The sequence below is a fragment of the Cherax quadricarinatus genome, unplaced genomic scaffold, assembly GCF_038502225.1.
Source record: "Cherax quadricarinatus isolate ZL_2023a unplaced genomic scaffold, ASM3850222v1 Contig785, whole genome shotgun sequence".
Taxonomy (NCBI): Eukaryota; Metazoa; Arthropoda; class Malacostraca; order Decapoda; family Parastacidae; genus Cherax; species Cherax quadricarinatus.
Window position 1 is genome coordinate 40,305 of NW_027195811.1, and position 17,196 is coordinate 57,500.

At 43.9% G+C, this 17,196-nt stretch overlaps 1 long non-coding RNA gene across 1 annotated transcript in view; it reads left to right on the plus strand.

The window, feature by feature from the left end:
* Window positions 1-12,676: 12,676 nt before the first annotated feature.
* Window positions 12,677-17,196, plus strand: part of LOC128694213 (uncharacterized) — a 30,643-nt gene continuing 26,123 nt past the window's right edge. Inside the window, exons 1-2 of the long non-coding RNA XR_011391250.1 lie at window positions 12,677-12,840; window positions 14,021-14,199. This is a non-coding gene — a long non-coding RNA (uncharacterized lncRNA). The remainder of the gene's footprint in view (window positions 12,841-14,020; window positions 14,200-17,196) is intronic.

Genomic DNA, 17,196 nt, shown 5'->3' on the forward strand with positions numbered 1-17,196 from the left:
AGAGGGGCTACAATATCTGAGAAATTCTTACAGAATCTTCTGTAAAATCCTATCATGCCTAGGAAACGTTGAAGAGATTTCCTATCATGAGGAACTGGATAATCTTTAATCGAAAGAACTTTAGCAAGTTTAGGTGCAACATTACCACTACCTACTTCATGGCCTAGAAAAGTGATAGTGGCCTGGCCAAAGGAAGATTTAGATAAATTAACTGTTAATTGGGAATTCTTAAAGGTCTCAAACAGAGCTTTAAGTCTAAGTAGGTGTTGATCCCAAGTATCAGACACCACAACAATATCATCTAGGTATGCTGCCGTGCCTTCAAGTCCTTTAATAGCCTGATGGATGAGTTTCTGGAATGAAGAGGGGGAATTTTTCATTCCGAAGGGGGTAACTGTATACTGATAATGACCTCCTGGAATTACGAAGGCAGAGATTTCCTTCGCCTTATCTGTCAAAGGTACCTGATAGTAACCTTTAAGGAGATCTAATTTGGACACAAAAGTAGCCTTACCCACAAAGTCAATTACGTCATCCAGACGAGGAAGAGGGTAAGCATCTGTAATTGTGACCTCGTTCACTTTACGGTAGTCTGTGCACATACGAAACCCTCCATCAGCCTTCTTTACTAGGATGCACGGTGAAGCCCATGGACTAGATGACTCCTCCACTAAACCATGTTCTAACAAGAAGTCTACTTCCTGCTGAAGTAGCCTTTGCTTTTCAGGATTAGCTCTGTAGGGGGAGAGTTTAATTGGTTTAGATTTTCCCACATCTACATCATGGTAACCTAACGTACATTTTTTCGGCACATCCGAAAAAATATTAGGATATGACTGTAGAAGCTCAGTTAAATTGGTTGCTTGTATTTCAGATAATCCATCCATTAAACGGGCTAGGATCCTTGAGGAGGACAGAATTTGAAAGTTTAGTATTAATTTCAGAGATAGAGTGCAAAGAGTCAGAGTCGTCCTCAGAGGTAGAGGACAGAGTCATTACTGGGACTTTATCTGGTGTATGAAAGGCCTTGATTTGATTAATGTGGTAAGTTTTTGTTTTTGAGGTCTTATCAATGGGAGCTACCACATAATTTAAATCAGATAATCTACTTACTATCTGCATAGGTCCCGTAAATCTAGCTTTCAAGGTGTGGCCAGGTATAGGTTCCTGCACCAACACCTTGTCTCCTGGATGGAAGGAGCGGAATTGTGCACTTTTGTCATACCTCTGTTTCATCTTACTTTGAGCTATCTTTAGGTTAGCCGTGGCTAACTCACGTGCCACCTGCAACCTTGAAGACGGGTTGTAGAGTGCTGAGCTTACGTCTTCTCCCATCCATCCTTCTTTGAGCACCCGAAGAGGACCTCGTACATTGTGCCCAAAGATCAGCTCAAACGGACTATACCCTGTAGACTCTTGCACCGTCTCTCGTACTGAGAACAGCAACAACGGTAGAGATTCATCCCAATCTGTCGGAAAGTGCATGCAAAAACTTCTCATCATTGTTTTTAATGTTTGGTGGAATCTTTCCAAGGCGCCTTGGGACTGAGGGTGATAGGCAGTGGATAAGTTGTGAATTATCCCTAACCTAGTTAATACTTCCCTAAATGCTTTGGCAGTGAAGTTAGTACCTTGATCACTTTGTATAGTTTTAGGAATGCCAAAACAAGAAATGAATTTTGTTAAAGCTTTGAGAATAGCTTTAGTATTGATACTACGCATTGGGATCGCTTCAGGATATCTGGTTACTTTATCCATAATTGTAAATAAATACTGATTTCCAGACTTTGACTTAGGTAGTGGACCTACACAATCTATAATTAAATCTGCAAAAGGTTCTCCATCAGCAGGTATGGGTTGGAGAGGTGCAGGTTTAATGGAATGTCCAGGTTTTCCAACTTGCTGACATTCTCGGCAACACCTAATATGATTCTTCACATCTTTCTTTAATTTTGGCCAATAAAATTCTTTTGTGATTCTATACAAGGTTTTTGTAATTCCTAAGTGACCTCCTAATGACGTATTATGAGCTATATTTAATATCTGAGGTCTATACTTGGTTGGAACCACTAACCTGTCGTATAATTGCCGGCCCTCTATCTCCTTACCAGTCTCAGTGCATACCAAATAATCATTTTTAACTTCATACTTGACTGGATGACCCAAAGAGGATTTACCCATGGCTGCCTCAAAAGCGAATTTTAAAGAAGGGTCCTTTCGTTGTTCCTCCCGGAAGGACAGTCCCTCGGGCATGGAAACAGAGACATCTGGCAATCCTGCAACCTGGGAATAGGAAGGCTTGATCGGGGTCTGTTCACTTGATTTACGAGACTCCGGCCGGTGTGTCTCATAAAACAACGTGGCTATTCCGAGATCGGAGTCGTCCAAGGATAGGTCAACATTCTCCCCAGACAACCCTTGGGATGTTGCCCGAGTTATGGCCAACACTGGAGAAGCATTAATCATTATAGGTTCAGGACACGAAGTAACAGTAGTAATGTTATTACCCAGTAATAACATGGCATTTTTCATGGGAAATCCTTTTGAGATACCTACAGTCAAGTACCCAGTGTAATATTTGCACTGTACATAAATTTTATGCAAAGGAACTGAATATATAGCTCCTCCGTAAGCTTCCAATAAAACTGAGGAATTCAAGGAAGTATTCTCTGAAAGGGGTAATATTCCTTCTCTGACAAGTGAGCAATATGCTCCAGTATCTCTAAAGGTATTTACTTTAGTTGGTTCTGAGTTTTCCTGAAGGGAAATAAGACTTTCGCAATAATAAGGGGCCATACCTTTTTCTACTTCTCTAGGGGACATGTTACTAGGGATATTAGAGATTTTCCCGATGGGTTGAGGTTTTTGGGGGCAGTTGGAACTGATGTGACCTACTTTATTACACCTGAAGCAGACGACAGGCTTGCCCTTTACTCCCTGATGACGTTGCAAGTGGTGTCGTTCTGGCTGGTGCCTCTCTGGATATTGTTGTCGAGATGCTCCATAAGTAGTTTGCCTCTCCGCAGGGGGACCATATGTTGAGAAGCGTGGCTCACCAGGTGACTTGGTTGGATGACGTAGACGCTCTCCCTCCGGCTGGCACTTCATTCTCCAATGTTGTCGATCTCTGCTCACGCCAGACTGTTGAAAAGAGAGACGGGACCGCTCGGACAAGGAGCGGTTCGTTTCGAAGGTATCAGCCAACCTGGCCGCCTCCAATGCAGTGGGTAAGTCACGATCCTGCAGAAAGACACGAACCTCTGGTCCCACAGACTCCAGCAGGTTATCAATCAGAATAAGCTGCACCAGCTCCTCAAAGTTAGAGACACCACTCGCTTTATACCAGCTGGTAAAAGCTTTGGTTTGCTGTCTCACAAAGTCCACCAGGGATTGACCAAGCTGCCGCCTGTTCAATTTGAAGGTCTTACGATATTTAGCTGGGATACATGTATATGCTCCCAACACTGTGGTCTTCACTACTTGATAATCAGAGAATTCAGCGTCAGTTAATACCGACGTAAATTCCTGTGCCTTACCCAATAATGCTGTATGAACCAACGCTGCCCAGTGCTGTTCCGGCCACCTCAAGGCTCGAGCCTGATTTTCGAAGCTTTCGAAAAATTGCTCTGGTTCGGCCTCATTGAAGCGGGGAACAAGCTGTACTGCTTTTTGTAAACTGAAATCGTTTACAGAATGCGAAAACTGCCTCCTTTCTCTTTCCCTATCAAATTCTTCCCTTGCGAATGCTCTCTGTTCCCTAGTTTGCTCAAGATTGATTTTTGCCAGCTCAAGTGCCAACGACGCTGATTCACCCTGAGACAACCCAGCTGCACTATACTGACCATTTTGCTCCGTAGGTGTATCATCTTCCTCCTGCGAGAACATAGTAGTTTTTGCCCTAGCTCCCGTAGAGGGAGGAGTTTGATGTGCCATCTCTTCTTCAATAAGTATGTCAGCAATAAGTGAACGCAGTTGCGCAGCTGTAAGAGTGCGTTTATAGGGAATGCCAATGGAACGAGCAATTTGCCAACAACGCTGTAGGGACAATTTAGGTAGGTTATGCAAAGTATATGCCGACACCAGGCGTCTGACTCGTCTAGGTGGCATAAGTTATTCGCTATGCACAGTACGAATACCCCAACGTAACACGTTAATTTGCAGAACACGCTTAGCTATGCACAGTACGATTGCAGAATACGCATACAAGCAAAGCCGACTGCACACAAGATTGACCGTAGCGAAGCGAGCACACTGAACAAGCTAGTAGCGAGCTGCTGAACGATCACACAATAGCAAGGCTGATCATAAGCAACTGACACGCAAAATTTGTAAAGCGAAGCGAAACAGCAAGCTACACAATGTTCCTGCTACAAGCTTCACCCTAAGCTCAACCGTTTCTCTAAGTCCAGCTCTCGGACAGGCTACCCATATTACAACCTAGGATTTCAAATGGCCTGTTATCCCAGGTGTAATGGGAGCAAATAAACACAGTAGAAAAAGTTTAGACTTATATTATCCTTCACCAATTATAACAGCAATATGTACACTATGTACAGTGATAAATATAGTGCACTCCACGGTAAGCAAGGCAGAAATAGAAGCCACAAGATAACAGACCGTGCTTCAACCAGCTCTAGAGTGGGAATGACAAGGGCAGACAGGAGAGCGGTATCCACATAACCTCTGCGATTGTCAATCCCACCTTCTTATTGGCTAGAACCTGGTCACTAGTTGAACGATGGGGCCCCATCATCAACTCTTAGCAACCTGGTTCGCTGGTTGGGGGAGATAGCCTGTAAATGAGGGTGTGTCCATGCGCCGAATAAAGGTTACGTACTCTTTGCATGCCACAGAGACACTGGTCAGAGAAATAGCAAACATTGAACTAAAGCTAAAGGAATCTTATAGGAGTCAGGAATAGCAGGAAGAACTAAAAGCCATAAATGAAATTGAAAGAACCCAAAGTATTTCTTTTCTTATACCAAATCGAAGTCGAGAACAACGTCCAGTATTGGGCCCCTACTTAAACAAGATGGGTCCTACACAGATGACAGCAAGGAAATGAGTGAGCTACTCAAGTCCCAATATGACTCAGTTTTTAGCAAGCCACTAACCAGACTGAGAGTCGAAGATCAAAATGAATTTTTTATGAGAGAGCCACAGAATTTGGTTAACACAAGCCTATCTGATGTTATCCTGACGCCAAATGACTTCGAACAGGCGATAAATGACATGCCCATGCACTCTGCCCCAGGGCCAGACTCATGGAACTCCGTGTTCATCAAGAACTGCAAGAAGCCCCTATCACGAGCCTTTACCATCCTATGGAGAGGGAGCATGGACACGGGGGTCGTCCCACAGTTACTAAAAACAACAGACATAGCCCCACTCCACAAAGGGGGCAGTAAAGCAATAGCAAAGAACTACAGACCGATAGCACTAACATCCCATATCATAAAAATCTTTGAAAGGGTCCTAAGAAGCAAGATCACCACCCATCTAGAAACCCATCAGTTACACAACCCAGGGCAACATGGGTTTAGAGCAGGTCGCTCCTGTCTGTCTCAACTATTGGATCACTACGACAAGGTCCTAGATGCACTAGAAGACAAAAAGAATGCAGATGTAATATATACAGACTTTGCAAAAGCCTTCGACAAGTGTGACCATGGCGTAATAGCGCACAAAATGCGTGCTAAAGGAATAACAGGAAAAGTTGGTAGATGGATCTATAATTTCCTCACAAACAGAACACAGAGAGTAGTAGTCAACAGAGTAAAGTCCGAGGCAGCTACGGTGAAAAGCTCTGTTCCACAAGGCACAGTACTCGCTCCCATCTTGTTTCTCATCCTCATATCTGACATAGACAAGGATGTCAGCCACAGCACCGTGTCTTCCTTTGCAGATGACACCCGAATCTGCATGACAGTGTCTTCCATTGCAGACACTGCAAAGCTCCAGGCGGACATCAACCAAATCTTTCAGTGGGCTGCAGAAAACAATATGAAGTTCAACGATGAGAAATTTCAATTACTCAGATATGGAAAGGTAGGGGGTGTGTGGACCAGGTGTTTACAGTGAAACATATAAGTGAACAGTATTTAGATAAGGCTAAAGAGGTCTTTGTGGCATTTATGGATTTGGAAAAGGCGTATGACAGGGTGGATAGGGGGGCAATGTGGCAGATGTTGCAGGTGTATGGTATAGGAGGTAGGTTACTGAAAGCAGTGAAGAGTTTTTACGAGGATAGTGAGGCTCAAGTTAGAGTATGTAGGAAAGAGGGAAATTATTTCCCAGTAAAAGTAGGCCTTAGACAAGGATGTGTGATGTCACCGTGGTTGTTTAATATATTTATAGATGGGGTTGTAAGAGAAGTAAATGCGAGGGTCTTGGCAAGAGGCGTGGAGTTAAAAGATAAAGAATCACACATAAAGTGGGAGTTGTCACAGTTGCTCTTTGCTGATGACACTGTGCTCTTGGGAGATTCTGAAGAGAAGTTGCAGAGATTGGTGGATGAATTTGGTAGGGTATGCAAAAGAAGAAAATTAAAAGTGAATACAGGAAAGAGTAAGGTTATGAGGATAACAAAAAGATTAGGTGATGAAAGATTGGATATCAGATTGGAGGGAGAGAGTATGGAGGAGGTGAATGTATTCAGATATTTGGGAGTGGACGTGTCAGCAGATGGGTCTATGAAAGATGAGGTGAATCATAGAATTGATGAGGGGAAAAGGGTGAGTGGTGCACTTAGGAGTCTGTGGAGACAAAGAACTTTGTCCTTGGAGGCAAAGAGGGGAATGTATGAGAGTATAGTTTTACCAACGCTCTTATATGGGTGTGAAGCATGGGTGATGAATGTTGCAGCGAGGAGAAGGCTGGAGGCAGTGGAGATGTCATGTCTGAGGGCAATGTGTGGTGTGAATATAATGCAGAGAATTCGTAGTTTGGAAGTTAGGAGGAGGTGCGGGATTACCAAAACTGTTGTCCAGAGGGCTGAGGAAGGGTTGTTGAGGTGGTTCGGACATGTAGAGAGAATGGAGCGAAACAGAATGACTTCAAGAGTGTATCAGTCTGTAGTGGAAGGAAGGCGGGGTAGGGGTCGGCCTAGGAAAGGTTGGAGGGAGGGGGTAAAGGAGGTTTTGTGTGCGAGGGGCTTGGACTTCCAGCAGGCATGCGTGAGCGTGTTTGATAGGAGTGAATGGAGACAAATGGTTTTTAATACTTGACGTGCTGTTGGAGTGTGAGCAAAGTAACATTTATGAAGGGGTTCAGGGAAACCGGCAGGCCGGACTTGAGTCCTGGAGATGGGAAGTACAGTGCCTGCACTCTGAAGGAGGGGTGTTAATGTTGCAGTTTAAAAACTGTAGTGTAAAGCACCCTTCTGGCAAGACAGTGATGGAGTGAATGATGGTGAAAGTTTTTCTTTTTCGGGCCACCCTGCCTTGGTGGGAATCGGCCAGTGTGATAATAAAAAAAAAGAAAACAATATGAAGTTCAATGATGAGAAATTCCAATTACTTCAATATGGAAAACGTGAGGAAATTAAAACTTCATCAGAGTATAAAACAAATTCCAGCCACAACTAATGTCAAAGACCTGGGAGTGATCATGTCGGAGGATCTCACCTTCAGGGACCATAACATTGTATCAATCGCATCTGCTAGAAAAATGACAGGTTGTATAATGAGAACCTTCAAAACTAGGGATGCCAAGCCCATGATGACACTCTTCAGGTCGCTTGTTCTATCTAGGCTGGAATATTGCTGCACACTAACAGCACCTTTCAAGGCAGGTGAAATTGCTGACCTAGAAAATGTACAGAGAACCTTCACGGCGTGCATAATGGAGATAAAACACCTCAATTACTGGGAGCACTTGAAGTTCCTGAACCTGTACTCCCTGGAATGCAAGCAGGAGAGATACATGATTATATACACCTGGAAAATCCTAGAGGGACTAGAACCGAACTTGCACACGAAAATCACTCACGACGAAAACAAGAGACTTGGTAGACGATGCAACATCCCCCCAATGAAAAGCAGGGGTGTCACTAGCACTTTAAGAGACAACACAATAAGTGTCAGGGGCCTGAGACTGTTCAACTGCCTCCCAACATACATAAGGGGGATTACCAATAGACCCCTGGCTGTCTTCAAGCAGGCACTAGACAAGCACCTAAAGTTGGTACCTGACCAGCCCCAGCCGGGCTGTGGCTCATACGTTGGATTGCGTGCAGCCAGCAGGAACAGCCTGGTTGATCAGGCTCTGATCCATCATGAGGCCTGGTCACAGACCGGGCCATGGGGGTGTTGACCCCTGGAACTCCAGGTAAACTCAGGCAGACATTCTCAGACATGTGTTACTTGGTGGTCTCCAGTGTGTGCCCATACAGTGCATTTGAAATGTGCTGCATGGGACAGTTATAGATATAATCGGACCACAGATCTTTTGGATTTTAAGTGAGCAAGGGCAGTCGCGCGCTACATTATACACAATGCTAAATACACTTGTTGGCAAGACTACGTTTCTACTGTTACATCGACTTCCCCTATGTGTGTGGTTTGGCAGAAGGTACGGAAGTTGTGTGGCCAATGCCCATGCCGGGGACTACCTAGATGGGAATTTCCCAAATTCCTTCTATCTTGTACCAACTGAGCCCACGGAAGTCACCGCGATCATAAAGTCACTTAAAAATAACTCAGGGAATCTGTCTCACATCCCACCATTATTGTACAAGCGAGCAGCCCATGTCCTTTCACATGCTATTACATTACTTTTTAACAAGTCACTAGAAACTAGCACCTTCCTGAAACTACTCAAGACAGCAAGGGTTACACCAATACATAAAGGTGGTGACCCTACAGATTTAAACAACTATAGGCCAATATCAAACTTACCATTGCTATCAAAAATCTTTGAGAAACTCGTGCACATGAGACTATATTCATTTATAACGGCACAAAACATACTCAACCCCTGCCAATTTGGATTCAGGAAAAATAAAAGTACTAATGATGCAATTATAAAAATGCTAGATCTGCTTTACACAGCATTGGAAAATAAGGAATATCCGCTAGGATATTCAACACCATTGTTAACGAGGAGCTGATCAAAATATCGACTTGGATGACAACCAATAAACTTACGCTTAACACTGACAAAACCTACTATATTATGTTTGGTAGCAGAGCAGGAGTTGCGCAAATTAACATTAAGATCGACAACACTCTAATTGCCAGACATAATGAGGGCAAATTCCTAGGCCTATACCTCGACAACAACCTGAATTTCAGCACCCATATCCAACACATAACCAAAAAAGTATCCAAAACGGTTGGGATCCTCTCCAAGATACGATACTACGTGCCGCAAAATGCCTTTCTCACACTATACCACTCATTTATCCATACCTCACCTATACTATTTGTGCTTGGGGATCAACTGCAGCAACACACCTAAAGCCAATAATAACCCAACAAAAAGCTGCAGTAAGAATAATCATTAAATCCCATCCCTGGCAACACCCCCCCCACTCTTCATAGATCTAAATTTACTCCCTGTTCAGTACATCCACACTACTGTGCAATCTACATCTACAGGACCTTAAATTCCAATATTAACCTTGACCTAAAATGCTTTCTTGATAGTTGTGATAGAACCCACAGGCATAACACCAGACACAAACATCTCTATGACATTCCCCGTGTTCGACTAAACCTTTACAAAAATTCAATGTATGTCAAAGGCCCTAAAATCTGGAACACCCTACCTGAAAGCTCTAGAACTGCAGACACATTCATCACCTTCAAAACTACCATTAGAAAACATCTTATCTCCCTGATACACCCCGTCAACTAATTACACAAATACCACCTGTGGTTCACACTTTCACTCACTCACCCATTTGACCATAAACAGAAATATTAATCTCAATCTTAAAATAACGAATCCTATCTAGTCATAAGTTGGCCTGTGATACTCCAATACTGAAACTATGTAATGTGCCAAAACAAAAGCAGTCACATTGCTAAACTCACAAACCAGTATTTAGTCACTTAGCCATAATACCAACTTACCTCATAATTTGTAATATTTTAAAGTTAAGAATTATTCTAAGTCTGCCCGAAATGCCTAGCCATGCTAGGTGTTCTAGTGGCCCTCTCTGTAATTAGTATTTTTTTACAATAACCTGTAAACCATCCTTATAGAGAATAAACAATATCCAAATTTCTCGCTTCTGTAAACTTCTAATGGGAAGGAGCATTGTAATCTTAGAGCTTATAGAGAATGGTATTCATATCTGTATGCTACAGCATCTGCATTCTACAGCCCTTACAGTCCTTTTGCATCTTTTCAGTCTTATTTGGACACAAGGGGTTCTTCCTCAACAATGAGAATCTGCCATTGTACTGCTGTTTTGCAAACCAGGCACCTCGGGGCTTGATACCTCTCACTATCGTCCCATTGCTCTGAGCAGTGTAGTCTGCATGGTGATGAAAGAGTTGGTGAATAGACGTCTGATATGGTATCTAGAGACTCTCAATAGTCTTTCTCCTCTCCAATATGTCTTTTGCAAGGGCCACTCTACTTTGGACCCTATGCTCTACTTAGATATATATGTGCGAAATGCCTTTGCTAATAAACACTTCGTCCTAGCAGTCTTTTTTGATCTCAAGAAGGCATATGACATCACTTGGAGGTATAATATCTTAGCCCAGGCCCACTTCTTAGGCCTCTGTGGTAATCTACCACCTTCCTAGCTGCTTTCTTATCTGAAAGACATTTTTGTGTCTGTGTTGGTGCCTCGCTTTCCTCAGACTTTGTTTAGGCCAAGGGGGTCCCACAAGGTTGTGTCCTTAGCACTACCCATTTTCTCTTGGCTAGAAATTACCTACCTTCTTCCATCGCATATTTGGTCGTCACTGTATTTGGATGACTTCACCATAGCTTACGTAGGCGCTGACTGTTGCCTCCATCATGTAGAGTACTAGTGGTACAATAATCTGGCCATCATGTAGAGTACTAGTGGTACAATAATCTGGCCATCATGTAGAGTACTAGTGGTACAATAATCTGGCCATCATGTAGAGTACTAGTGGTACAATAATCTGCCCTTCATGTAGAGTACTAGTGGTACAATAATCTGGCCCTTCATGTAGAGTACTAGTGGTACAATAATCTAGAGTACCTGGCTTCATGTAGATCATGTAGAGTACTAGTGGTACAATAATCTGCCTTCATGTAGAGTACTAGTGGTACAATAATCTGCCCTTCATGTAGAGTACTAGTGGTACAATAATCTGCCTTCATGTAGAGTACTAGTGGTACAATAATCATGTAGAGTACTAGTGGTACCATCATGTAGAGTACTAGTGGTACAATAATCTGGCCTTCATGTAGAGTACTAGTGGTACAATAATCTGGCCATCATGTAGAGTACTAGTGGTACAATAATCTGCCTTCATGTAGAGTACTAGTGGTACAATAATCTGGCCTTCATGTAGAGTACTAGTGGTACAATAATCTGGCCATCATGTAGAGTACTAGTGGTACAATAATCTGGCCTTCATGTAGAGTACTAGTGGTACAATAATCTGCCCTTCATGTAGAGTACTAGTGGTACAATAATCTGGCCATCATGTAGAGTACTAGTGGTACAATAATCTGCCCTTCATGTAGAGTACTAGTGGTACAATAATCTGCCCTTCATGTAGAGTACTAGTGGTACAATAATCTGCCCTTCATGTAGAGTACTAGTGGTACAATAATCTAATCATGTAGAGTACTAGTGGTACAATAATCTGCCCTTCATGTAGAGTACTAGTGGTACAATAATCTGCCCTTCATGTAGAGTACTAGTGGTACAATAATCTGCCCTTCATGTAGAGTACTAGTGGTACAATAATCTGCCCTTCATGTAGAGTACTAGTGGTACAATAATCTGCCCTTCTTGTAGAGTACTAGTGGTACAATAATCTGGTGAGAGTGGTGACCTGGAGAGAGAGGCTCCTTGAAGGTGGTGGTGAGAGTTTCTTGATCCAAGGAATGTGATCTATGCCACCTGGGAGTGAACTTATCCTTCCAAGTGGTGCATGACCCCCACGGGTTGAGTGCTCCATCATGAGTAGTACTAATAGTGATGGTGTAGTAGTGCCATCTAGTGGTGGTAGCGATGGTGTAGTAGTGCCATCTAGTCGTGGTAGCGATGGTGTAGTAGTGCCATCTAGTCATGGTAGCGATGGTGTAGTAGTGCCATCTAGTGGTGGTAGCGATGGTGTAGTAGTGCCATCTAGTGGTGGCAGCGATGGTGTAGTAGTGCCATCTAGTGGTGGTAGCGATGGTGTAGTAGTGCCATCTAGTGGTGGTAGCGATGGTGTAGTAGTGCCATCTAGTCGTGGTAGCGATGGTGTAGTAGTGACATCTGGTGTTGGTAGTGGTGTAGTAGTGCCATCTAGTGGTGGTAGTGGTGGTGTAGTAGTGACATCTAGTGGTGGTAGTGATGGTGTAGTAGTGACATCTAGTGGTGGTAGTGGTGGTGTAGTAGTGCCATCTAGTGGTGGTAGCGATGGTGTAGTAGTGCCATCTAGTGGTGGTAGCGATGGTGTAGTAGTGCCATCTAGTCGTGGTAGCGATGGTGTAGTAGTGCCATCTAGTGGTGGTAGTTGGAGTTAGTCAGGTTATCAGTGATGGTGTTAAAATGAAGGTCAGGACAGTGACCAACCTCAAGGTCACTAAAGGTCAGTTAACCTTCAATGGTCGTACAGGAGAGATGTGTTGCTCCTCCTCCTGCTGCCCCGCCGGCTTTACCGCTTCCTCAGCCTCTTAATACACCTAAATAACGTAAGTATTGTCTAGTGACGTGTTTGTTAGTACAGCAGCAGAGTTGAGCTGCAGCTCCTGGTCCCCGCCACCAGTTTGCTCACTAAATTATTATTTTGTCTTAATTTTCTTTGGGGTGTAATGTTTTGGACAGGGGTGGGGGTGATTGACCTTAGTGGAGGGGTTTTGATGCGAGGAGCTGGAGCTACTCTCCTTCCTCCGATCAAACAATAACTCTCACACTAGGCGTTACATAACCCATAATGGTTTATGTACTTCTGGCCTATTTTTTTCCATTATTGAAAAAACTTAATGAAGATCTCTTGATCCAAGTAACTTGCACCTTGTGATCCAGATAGACTTCCATGTTTACAAATTGTTAGTTATCACGTTAATGTGTAAGAAATATTGATTAAAGAAAATAAAGATTGTTTTACTATGTTAAACATTAATGTTTGTCAGTCAGGCAGTAATGTTTAGTTTATATTACATGGTAATTTTTTTTTTTACACAGGGTTTGACAAGGTTAAGGATCCCTAGCTTTATTGACAAGCTATTTACAGGTTAAGGATTCCTAACTTTATTGGCAAGCTATTTACAGGTTAAGGATCCCTAGCTTTATTGACAAGCTATTTACAGGTTAAGGATTCCTAACTTTATTGGCAAGCTATTTACAGGTTAAGGATCCCTAGCTTTATTGACAAGCTATTTACAGGTTAAGGATTCCTAGCTTTATTGACAAGCTATTTACAGGTTAAAGATTCCTAACTTTATTGACAAGCTATTTACAGGTTAAGGATTCCTAGCTTTATTGACAAGCTATTTACAGGTTAAGGATTCCTAACTTTATTGACAAGCTATTTACAGGTTAAGGATCCCTAGCTTTATTGACAAGCTATTTACAGGTTAAGGATTCCTAACTTTATTGACAAGCTATTTACAGGTTAAAGATTCCTAACTTTATTGGCAAGCTAAGATCTGTTACCTACATCAGCTCATTTGAAAGCATTTTTATTGTTATGAGACATACAAGTAGGGAACAGGATGAAGTTGGAGCCATCTGTGGGCCAGCATTTTCATTTGATCAACTGACTTTATCTCGTTGACGTCATTATGCTGTACGAATGTGTTCGTGTATATATATTGATGGTTATAATGTTTCTTTATGTATATGTGTGTAATGTTGGTTATACTGTTCCAGGTGTGGTAATTGCTGTGCCTGGCTGTGTCTGCTGCAACAGTGATCAACACAGCAACACTGACCAGTCTGAGGAATGGAGACAACCACACTAGTAAATGGTCTGACTCATGACATTTAGTGTTACGTGGAGATGCAGCAGTTGGAGACGTCATCAAGGGTGGGCGGGGCCCACTTGTAAGGTATTTCCAGGTTATAGACCCATTGAAGGTTGGTTTTTTAAGCAGATAGTAACTGTATTAGGTGGTAGGCTGGTGGGGAGAGTATAGGAAAGATTGTAAGCACTTGACATGAAAAGTAGCTTAGTGGGATGTATTAGCTTCTCCCGACCAGTGATGAAATCTCTGGCCAGGAAATAATAAGGAATGTATTCTATAGGTTACGTTGAATGTTGTGGAGATAAAAATTGGAGAAGTTGGTTATGAAACTTAGAAGTGAAGACTGATTAGATTCTAGGAAGTTTTAGTTAGTGTAATATGTTTATTATGTAGGTGATACCTATCCTGCCAGAGTGTAGGAAGCTGATAACCATCCTGCCAGAGTGTAGGAAGCTGATAACCATCCTGCCAGAGTGTAGGAAGCTGATAACCATCCTGCCAGAGTGTAGGAAGCTGATAACCATCCTGCCAGAGTGTAGGAAGCTGATAACCATCCTGCCAGAGTGTAGGAAGCTGATAACCATCCTGCCAGAGTGTAGGAAGCTGATAACCATCCTGCCAGAGTGTAGGAAGCTGATAACCATCCTGCCAGAGTGTAGGAAGCTGATAACCATCCTGCCAGAGTGTAGGAAGCTGATAACCATCCTGCCAGAGTGTAGGAAGCTGATAACCATCCTGCCAGAGTGTAGGAAGCTGATAACCATCCTGCCAGAGTGTAGGAAGCTGATAACCATCCTGCCAGAGTGTAGGAAGCTGATAACCATCCTGCCAGAGTGTAGGAAGCTGATAACCATCCTGCCAGAGTGTAGGAAGCTGATAACCATCCTGCCAGAGTGTAGGAAGCTGATAACCATCCTGCCAGAGTGTAGGAAGCCCATCCTGCCAGAGTGTAAGAAGCTGATAACCATCCTGCCAGAGTGTAGGAAGCTGATAACCATCCTGCCAGAGTGTAGGAAGCTGATAACCATCCTGCCAGAGTGTAGGAAGCTGATAACCATCCTGCCAGAGTGTAGGAAGCTGATACCCATCCTGCCAGAGTGTAGGAAGCTGATAACCATCCTGCCAGAGTGTAGGAAGCTGATAACCATCCTGCCAGAGTGTAGGAAGCTGATAACCATCCTGCCAGAGTGTAGGAAGCTGATAACCATCCTGCCAGAGTGTAGGAAGCTGATAACCATCCTGCCAGAGTGTAGGAAGCTGATAACCATCCTGCCAGAGTGTAGGAAGCTGATAACCATCCTGCCAGAGTGTAGGAAGCTGATAACCATCCTGCCAGAGTGTAGGAAGCTGATAACCATCCTGCCAGAGTGTAGGAAGCTGATAACCATCCTGCCAGAGTGTAGGAAGCTGATACCCATCCTGCCAAAGTGTAGGAAGCTGATAACCATCCTGCCAGAGTGTAGGAAGCTGATAACCATCCTGCCAGAGTGTAGGAAGCTGATAACCATCCTGCCAGAGTGTAGGAAGCTGATAACCATCCTGCCAGAGTGTAGGAAGCTGATACCCATCCTGCCAGAGTGTAGGAAGCTGATAACCATCCTGCCAGAGTGTAGGAAGCTGATAACCATCCTGCCAGAGTGTAGGAAGCTGATAACCATCCTGCCAGAGTGTAGGAAGCTGATAACCATCCTGCCAGAGTGTAGGAAGCTGATAACCATCCTGCCAGAGTGTAGGAAGCTGATAACCATCCTGCCAGAGTGTAGGAAGCTGATAACCATCCTGCCAGAGTGTAGGAAGCTGATAACCATCCTGCCAGAGTGTAGGAAGCTGATAACCATCCTGCCAGAGTGTAGGAAGCTGATAACCATCCTGCCAGAGTGTAGGAAGCTGATAACCATCCTGCCAGAGTGTAGGAAGCTGATAACCATCCTGCCAGAGTGTAGGAAGCTGATAACCATCCTGCCAGAGTGTAGGAAGCTGATAACCATCCTGCCAGAGTGTAGGAAGCTGATAACCATCCTGCCAGAGTGTAGGAAGCTGATAACCATCCTGCCAGAGTGTAGGAAGCTGATAACCATCCTGCCAGAGTGTAGGAAGCTGATAACCATCCTGCCAGAGTGTAGGAAGCTGATACCCATCCTGCCAGAGTGTAGGAAGCTGATAACCATCCTGCCAGAGTGTAGGAAGCTGATACCCATCCTGCCAGAGTGTAGGAAGCTGATAACCATCCTGCCAGAGTGTAGGAAGCTGATAACCATCCTGCCAGAGTGTAGGAAGCTGATAACCATCCTGCCAGAGTGTAGGAAGCTGATAACCATCCTGCCAGAGTGTAGGAAGCTGATACCCATCCTGCCAGAGTGTAGGAAGCTGATACCCATCCTGCCAGAGTGTAGGAAGCTGATAACCATCCTGCCAGAGTGTAGGAAGCTGATAACCATCCTGCCAGAGTGTAGGAAGCTGATACCCATCCTGCCAGAGTGTAGGAAGCTGATAACCATCCTGCCAGAGTGTAGGAAGCTGATAACCATCCTGCCAGAGTATAGGAAGCTGATAACCATCCTGCCAGATAGGAAGCTGATAACCATCCTGCCAGAGTGTAGGAAGCTGATAACCATCCTGCCAGAGTGTAGGAAGCTGATAACCATCCTGCCAGAGTGTAGGAAGCTGATAACCATCCTGCCAGAGTGTAGGAAGCTGATAACCATCCTGCCAGAGTGTAGGAAGCTGATACCCATCCTGCCAGAGTGTAGGAAGCTGATAACCATCCTGCCAGAGTGTAGGAAGCTGATACCCATCCTGCCAGAGTGTAGGAAGCTGATAACCATCCTGCCAGAGTGTAGGAAGCTGATACCCATCCTGCCAGAGTGTAGGAAGCTGATAACCATCCTGCCAGAGTGTAGGAAGCTGATACCCATCCTGCCAGAGTGTAGGAAGCTGATAACCATCCTGCCAGAGTGTAGGAAGCTGATAACCATCCTGCCAGAGTGTAGGAAGCTGATAACCATCCTGCCAGAGTGTAGGAAGCTGATAACCATCCTGCCAGAGTGTAGGAAGCTGATAACCATCCTGCCAGAGTGTAGG